This window comes from Phoca vitulina, unplaced genomic scaffold (assembly GCF_004348235.1).
Source record: "Phoca vitulina isolate PV1807 unplaced genomic scaffold, GSC_HSeal_1.0 scaffold3, whole genome shotgun sequence".
In the NCBI taxonomy this organism is placed as follows: Eukaryota; Metazoa; Chordata; class Mammalia; order Carnivora; family Phocidae; genus Phoca; species Phoca vitulina.
In genome coordinates, this window is record NW_022589706.1 from 17,565,438 (window position 1) to 17,574,436 (window position 8,999).

Consider the following 8,999-nt stretch of genomic DNA (forward strand, 5'->3'; position numbering starts at 1 on the left):
TTACATTCATTCATTTATCATTCATTTAACTCATTCATTTATTACTCACTTAACACATACTGATTGAATGTATATGTCTTAGTCAGTATTCCAGGTGCTGAGGTATAAGCACCAAACAAAATGGACAAAAATCTCTCCTTTTATGGAGTTTAATTCTAGTGAATAGCAAGGGCTAATACTTGTTGCTTCTATTGTGCACAAAGCACTATTGAAAGCACTTTATATCTGCCAACTTGTCTTATCAACTTTCCACTTTCTAGGACAGAACCAGATTTAGGGATGTGGGTGGTAGATATACTGGAGGTAATAATATTGAAGGCAGGAGCTCTCCCCACTTCCTATCTAAATGGTGATGGATTGTGAACTGCCTCACCCCCAAGACAGCCCCTCACCTCTACCAAGGCCAGCCCAGATTTGCATGGTTGGGCAAAAGAAAGCATTTTAGTTCCTCCAGTCCAATCACACTTTCCTTGTGGCATTGTATATTAATTAGGACAAACTAAGCTGTAGTCAGAAGCAATCACCATGTCTTAGTGGTGCCACAGCAAACATTTCTTTCTCATTGATGTTTCCTTTGCGAACTTGGGGTCTCTAAGCAGTACAGTCACCCAGAGATGACCGGTGGAGGCTCCATCACTGGAAACAGACATCTTCTTTAATTACTCTGGAAGGAAAAGAAAGATTCTGGAGAATTCTATATGGGCTTCTTAATGCCTCATTTTGGGGGTGACTCAAACCCTTTTTGCTTATATTTCATTGGCCCACAGTAGTCATATAGCTCAATCTAACTACAAAGGTGGAAGTAATAGTGTATCAGGATGAACATACAGTGCATGGAGGGTAGTGCACCTACCCCAGCTTCTAAATGAGGACGTTTCAATGAAATAGAATTTCAAAAGCAGAAAATTTGAGAGCTTTCAAGAGTTGCAGGGACTTTCTAGGTAGTAGGTACAATGAACCACGTGGAACCTATGACATAGTAAACTAGCAGGCCCAGGGGCAGAGAGGTGATAGGAAGTAGACTGAGAGGCTTCTCTGTAATGGAGAGAGCCAGGTGACAGTGAGTTAGCTGCTAGATGGAGGTTGCTGGTCCTGGGTCAAAAGATATCAGATCATGAGTTTCATCAAAAACCAACCTCACTATCTTAGTCCCACAAATTACCCAGAGCCAAAGAAGTTAGAGGAACTCTATATGACACTCAGATGAATTTAAAGACCTATTTAAATCACTTCCTATGATTTCCCCACTCCTCACCCCCACATTCATCAAGATGTTTTCTTAGGGAGAAGCAAGGGTGGAGGAATGTGGTAGACACAAATAGGCACTGTCTGATCCCTTTTCAAGGAAGGATGCCAGTTCTTTGCCTCACTGAAAAGAGCCACCTTGTCCAAGAGCATGTCCTACCCAAAGTGGCCTATATTCAATGACTGATGCTGGTAGGGATTGAAAGACCCAGGCATTTTGGCCCAGGACACCTCTAATGGGCCGTTTGTTTTTTTAAGTGTTAATTCCAGTACGGTTAACCTACAGTGTTATATTAGTTTCAGGTATACAATATAGTGATTCAACACTTCTGTACAACACCAGGTGCTCATAAGGACAAGTGACTTCTTAATCCCCATCTCCTATTTCACCCATCCCCCCACCCACCTCCCCTCTGGTAACCATCAGTTTGTTCTCTATAGTTAAGAGTCTATTTCTTGTTTTATCTCTCTCTCTCTCTTTTTTTCTTTGCTCATTTGTTTTGTTTCTTTAATTCCACATATGAATGAAATCATATCACATTTGTCTTTCTCTGACTTATTTTGCTTAGCATTATACTCTCTAACTCCATCCATGTTATTGCATTTGGCAAGACTTCATCCTTTTTGTGGCTGAATAATATTCCGTATATGTGTACACACATCACATCTTTATCCATTCATCTATTGATGGCACTTGGGCTGCTCCCATAATTTAGCTATTGTACATAATGCTGCTATAAACATAGGGGTGCATGTGTCCCTTTGAATTAGTGTTCTAGTATTTTTTTGGGAAAATACCAAGGAGTACGATTCCTGGATCATGGGGTAGTTCTATTTTTAACTTTTTTAGTAAACTGATGGGCCATTTTTGCTCCAGAGTTCCCTGTGGAATTAGCTATGGTTTTTGTAGTTCAGCAGCATAATTAGAACTTTTCCTCTGCCCGGTCTTGCTTTCTTTCACTTGCTTCCACAAGTATTGATCCCTCATAAACATCTTATATCCTATACTCCATATCAGCTTCTGCTTCTGGAGAAAATAATCTGCAATAGCTAGTGTCAGGAGTGGTACAAGAAAGGGAGTGATAAAATGGAGCTCTGGGGCTGCATCACTTTTCTCCCAGTCACTAGTGTTGGGTGAATCCAGATGACATCCCTGGCACAAGGTGATAGTTCAACTGTTAAAACTCTCACTGTCAGTGAATTGAGATGGTTTACAGGTAGGAGGGAATGTACTAGCTGACGCAATTTGTCAGACTTTTGAAAAATACAAGCAAAGAGTAACGATAAAGACAGTGGGTTTGGAAGCTTATTGCTAAATGCTGTTGACACCTAGCTAAATATGACAAAAGACTCCAGGGATTAGAGAGCAATGGAAAGTTGAGTGTGAAAGCTATAGTCTTTCCTGGCAGTTTACAAAAGAAGTTCTCTCCTTCTACAGTGGGGAGCAGAGAAACAGGAGGACCAGGCTCAGAACTTAATACCGTGGCTGCATTCTAGAGTATGGTAAATGCCCAAACAAGGACGTCTGTTCTGCTAAGGTGAGAGCCCTAATTAGAAAATAAATAGGAATAGGGCCATTTGGGTGGATGATCCCAAATGTTTTGAATCACCTGCTGTCCCTGAAACTTGTGAGACTACAAAGTAGCCTATCTCTTCTAGTTAACACTATTTCCCTGCCTAGAAGATACTTCAAAAGCCTTTCCCCTGATGAACATTTTCCCTTCAGGATCTGCCTTCCTATCCCCCCCTTCTTCTTACAATGCTTTTTAACCCAGGTGGCACATATTAGGGCCAATAGGGAGAGAAAAGGAGGACTAAACCCTAAGGAGATGACAGACCTAGCCATGCTGTGCTGGGTAATCCTGGGGAGCATGGTGGGATGTAGGGTGAGATTCTTAGGGTAATTAATCAATGGGACTGAATTATATGATTACATAGGGAATCTGGATTTGGATCTGGAATAATCTATGGTTTTAGAGCTATCAGTGAGGGGGAAAATGTCATATGATGCTTAAAGAAGCCTCATGGGAGAATTGCAGTGCTCAGGTTCTGGAGCAGGGCCATGCCACCTGCAGCCGAAAATAATATGTCTTTTGAAAAACAGCTCCTAGAATGCCACTGGGTCTTGGTAGAGACAGAATGCTTGGTCATGCAAAACCAAATGACCACACATCTGAAATTTCCCATTAAGACTTGGATTCTGTGAGATCCCCAAAATTGGGTGGGCCCAAGAGCAATCCATCATATCATGCAAGAGGTGTATCAAATTGAGTAGAAGTAAGATCAAAAAGCACACACAAGCTGTGTGTGTAAGTAGCCAAGATCCCCACTACTGGAGTGTAGGTATACCTCCCCCAGCTAATACCTGTTTCCAGATAAGGAATCCCTTAGAATCAGCTATAGGAAGAAAAAAAAAAAAGAACATGGTTTACACATGGGTCAGATTGGTATGTTTTAGTGGAAGCCAAAACTCATGATGACTGCACTTTAGCCTGACATATATTGAAGACAGTAATAAAGGAAAATCCTCTCTTACCTACCTGGAAGGAAAAGTGACCCTCCATCTTTGGACTCTGCAGGGTAGAGGTCCTGCTTTCTCCTCCTTTCCATAGGCATTAAGAACCAGACATGCCGTAACAGGGTACAATAGAGATTGAGAGATTATGCCAAAGGAAGCATCCAACCTGCGGCACTCATGAGGAAGACACAATATTAATTATAGAAAAGTTTTCTCTACACACCAAAGGGCCACTGCTGAACATAAGATAACAGGAATCGAGAGGTAAAATGGAAGCCAGGCAGTTGAAGGAAGGAGGTGACCCCAAAGGAAGTGAGCAAACTAAGATCTGCAATTTGGTGGTGTGCCAACCTACACAGATACCGATAGAGATGGTCTCTGCAGTGGATAGAATATAGAAATGAAGGTGTAACTACATTATTCAAATTATACAACTAAACTATGTAAGATAAATTTATATAAACATATTGGCAGGAGGGGTAGAGAGTATTGGTGGTATTGATATACATGAGTTAATCTCTATCAGTGGGAAGTAAACAGAAAATATCTAAAATTGATATCAAGCTATAATATGCAGATTATATGCAGATGTGAATATACTTAAGAAAAACTAGAAAAGATAGCTAAAAGAAACAAATATGGGTGCTTCTTGAAGTAACAAATTGATTCGTATGGAGAGATACTTGATAAATTATCTCTACAAATCATTATTATTTAAATATTTAACTACTTGCCTACATTAAGCTGATTAAAACGCACATGTGCACAGACAGGCATGGCACTTGCCAGTCACCCTTTATATCTACCTTACATTCGGCATACCTTTCTTGTTTCCCCAATGTATCACTAATTCTCCTTTGATTCTTCATAATATTGCTATTACTATAGCAACAGCTTTCTAACTAGTTCCCCTGTGTACACTTCTGTCCTCTTTTTACCACTGCTCTAAACACCCAATCTCCTCATTGTAGCTAGAATAATTTCCCAAAACTATTTTTTTTAAAGAATTTAAGTAATCTCTACACCCAACATGGGACTCCAACTTACAACTCTGAGATCAAGAGTCTCGTGCTCTACTGACTGAGCCAGTCAGGTGCCCCCCAAAACTACTTTTTGATCATAATGCTTCCTTGCTTTGCTGCCTCCAGAGTTTCCTCTTACTCTATAAAATAAAGTTCAAATAAATAATATATGACTCACACTCTGCTTCGTCCCCAACCTCCCAGGCTTCACTCTCACCAAACTTCCAACTGGTTTCTCCTTTCCAGTCACAATAAACTGCTTTTAATTTTTGGAATATGTCATTTACCTTGTGCCTCTCTGCCTCTAAATTCTTCAGCCTGGAGCATGTTCCCCACGCCTTCTTCCCTCCATTTCATTAGGTCTTCAATTTAAAAATTATCTTAATCCAAGACCTTTCTTCCTGTGCAAGACTGGGTTGGAACGACCTGTCATATGTTCCCAAGCATCCTGTAGGTTCTAATGAGTAACATGTCATGTCCTTTAATTACTTGTTAAATACATATCTCATTTTCTAACAGTAGGCTTCCTTAGAACAGAAACCATTCTGTCCATCAAATATCCATTATATTATATATATTCCTATATATTTATATCTTGAATATATATTTCTATATATTACATATATTCTTATATTCTTATATGTAATGTATGTTCCATATATTCCATATTCTTATATGTAATATATGTTAACATATGTTAACACATATATGCATATGTTTATATACATTTATTTTTCATGCGCTCAGGTGCTTAGAATAATCATTAAGACCAGGTTTTGATTGAAATAGTTATATAGGATCAGTTGGATTCTTAGAAGACTTGAAATTAGCAGAACTGCAATAAACAAAGAAAGACCACATTTTAGACAAATTACAATGCTTTCCAAATCCATTTAATACATTCTACAATAATATATATTAATCATTGAAAATATGGTGTGCTGGGTCAATGTTTGAAATTGAAGAACTCCACAGTTCAATAGATAAACTCTCTTGGTAGAAAGTATTCATAAGGAGAAACCCATTTTCTAAGTAAGGTGAAAACTTTTTAGTAATATAATACTAAATGTAAATTACTCATAATGACTTAAGTGGTGAGTAAGCCAAGTATTTTTATAATGTTCTTCAAAATATAAACAGTTTTACCTTTCTGGAGGATGTAACTGGCAGGTATAATCACATTTAATTTTCTTTTTCACATTTAATGGAGAAACACACAAAAAATAAATAAAAGAAAGGAAAATCAGTAAAATTGGCCTTAGTTTCTTCACACCAGGTGTCCTCAATTATTTAAAAGGCATGTTTTCCGGATATAGTGCTTTCTCTCCACCAGAAATGCCCCACCTCACAGGCAACAAGCACCAGCAGAGCTTTTATTTACGTTGGTTCCATTATGTGGCTCATCTCAATCTGTATAAAAAACCTCAGAAAAATATATGGGCATCATCACTAGTGCTCCTTATTACAGCTTTAATTTCTCTTTAGCTTGGTAAAACAGCTCATATTTATTTTCCTCTTGTTACATTGCATATATAAATATTATTAGACATATTACAAAGACAGGATTTTTATTTTGTCTTTTCTTCAAGTTGATTTGTAATATCTTGCATAGAGTACTGCTACCTTACCCTGTCTAATCTTGCCTGTATTGACTCCTTCAAAAGGGAACACACTGAAAAATGTCTAGAGTCTTCACTGAAGGTCTCCTTTAGTAGAAATTTGGGCCCTGTCTTGTTTTGCTTTTATTAGTACTATTATTTTTAAAATAACATGTTTGTAAGCTTTTTTTTTTTTTAAACTGGATTTCTGTTTTTAGGGAGTACAGTATCCTTGGTGATTCTACTGAGCTCTGATCCAGACTCATGGGTCTGAGGTAAGATATGTAACAAAACAATTTCTAATACATTTCTTTAAAAGTGTATTTTTCACAGCTAAGGCAAAATTGAAGTCTGAGCAACCAATTCAATTTCAAGGAGGATTGGGACAAATGAAATTTTGGCTATTTGTGAATTTCTTGAGTGCTTATTATGTTCCCAGTACTTCACTCGTAATGACTTTTGATAGAATTTAAGCAAGGCCAATGGTCATTCTACAAATGGCCAGACCCCAAGGTGAATATACTGATCTGTATTTGTGGGATGCAGTGCTTTAGGCTGCTGAAGTATATCCAGAACAGAAGATAATTGATATCTTCAATTTGTGTTATATAGAGTTGGCTTTGGGGACATTTAGTATTACAAATCCAGTTCTTTAGAACAATCACAGAAATTAAAATAGTTACCCTGAAAGAGGTCTATGAGAATATGTTTTGGGGTTTTAAGATGTCCTACACACTCTGAGAACCAATGAATTTTGTGATGTCACAGACATAATACCATATAGGTATTTCATGATAGATAATGAAAGAATATGTGGGCAGTAATTATGGAAGATGAAAACCTGTTGGAGTGGAACCGATAAACTGGCAGTTCGAAGCCTGGTTCATTCACTTAATAGGCTTTAGAGTCAGGTGACAGGTTAAAGGTCACTGAGCCTCAGTGTCTTCTTATATTAAATAGAAATACTACCACCTAACTTCCAGAGCTCCTGTGGCCATAACTTAAATGAAATAATTGCGTCAAGCTCCTGTTTAATAGTAAGTCGTTTAATAAACATTAGTTCTCCTCACCAAGATCCACTGGTTACATTTCTCTGGAAGTCACACAAATTCTAGTGATTTGGTGACTTTCTCTGAAATTGGTTTTTGTTTTCATGTTGTTTTTTTAGTGACTTCCTAAGGCTACTTCCTACTGTAATACGGTATTGCTCTATGCATTCCGATATGTTTCATCCAGCACCCATATACTGGGTGTAAAATAACAGCAACCTCTTTCCAGCTCCAGCTGGGCTGGGACCCCCTCCCCCTGGGAGCTCAGCTCACAGTGATCTGTTACGCATCATGGGTGTCAGACCAGGACTGACTTCAGAATTCATAAAATCCCATTCCACATGTAACATCAATTCTACTTAACTACTAATTATTTTATTCCCCATGTGTTTCAGAAAGCACTTCATACAAATATTATATTTTATGTGTCACTCAGATGTGGCTCTTATGTCACCTTTCTCCTTTTTATCTCTGTTTCTTATAGGGATCTCGGAAGGCTGAAAGAATGAAAATACCTGAATAAAAGTCAGTAAGTAAATCTCCTTTATGTCTTTATGCTCCTATGAGCAGGTTGTAATACTAAACCCATCATTTAATTGAACTCCACTTTTCATTAAAGCGTTTTTTCAGTATGTCAATACTGTAACAGAAAATAAGTGGTTAACAAGTACCAAATATCCAAGAAGTAGGCTCAAATGGGGTTGACTTTTTTTTTATTATTATGTTATGTTAATCACCATACATCACATCATTAGTTTTTGATGTAGTGTTCCATGATTCATTGTTTGCGTATTAACACCCAGTGCTCCATGCAGAACATGCCCCCTTTAATACCCATCACCAGGCTAACCCATCCTCCCATCTCCCTCCCCTCTGGAACCCTCAGTTTGTTTTTCAGAGTCCATAGTCTCTCATGGTTCGTCTCCCCCTCTAATTTCCCCCCCTTCATTCTTCCCCTCCTGCTATCTTCTTCTTTTTTTTTTTTTTAACATATATTGTATTATTTGTTTCAGAGGTACAGATCTGTGATTCAACAGTCTTACACAATTCACAGCACTCAGCATAGCACATACCCAATGTCTATCACCCAGCCACCCCATCCCTCCCAGCCCCCAACACTCCAGCAACCCTCAGTTTGTTTCCTGAGATTAAGAATTCCTCATATCAGTGAGGTCATATGATACATGTCTTTCTCTGATTGACTTTCAAATGGGGTTGACTTTAAGGAAAACTTTCATCAGACATGCCATTGAGACATTATGCCAGTTTCCATAGAAGGTTTTGAGCACATTTGTGTATTTTTGGTTGAAGATGAGGTTTTTATATACAAAAAGTATATTTATGTGTATATGTGTATATATATACATAATTATAATTATATAATTATATATCATAATTTTTATACACACAGTCTTTCCTCATTTTAGTATGACCATCCCAGTGTTCCATTGAGAATTTTCTCCTCCCATGTTCTATTTGGCACTAGAAGGCTTGACAATGTCAGAGGGTAAGCATATATATGTGTGTGTGTGTGTGTGTGTGTGTGTGTGTGTGTGTGTGTGTGTGT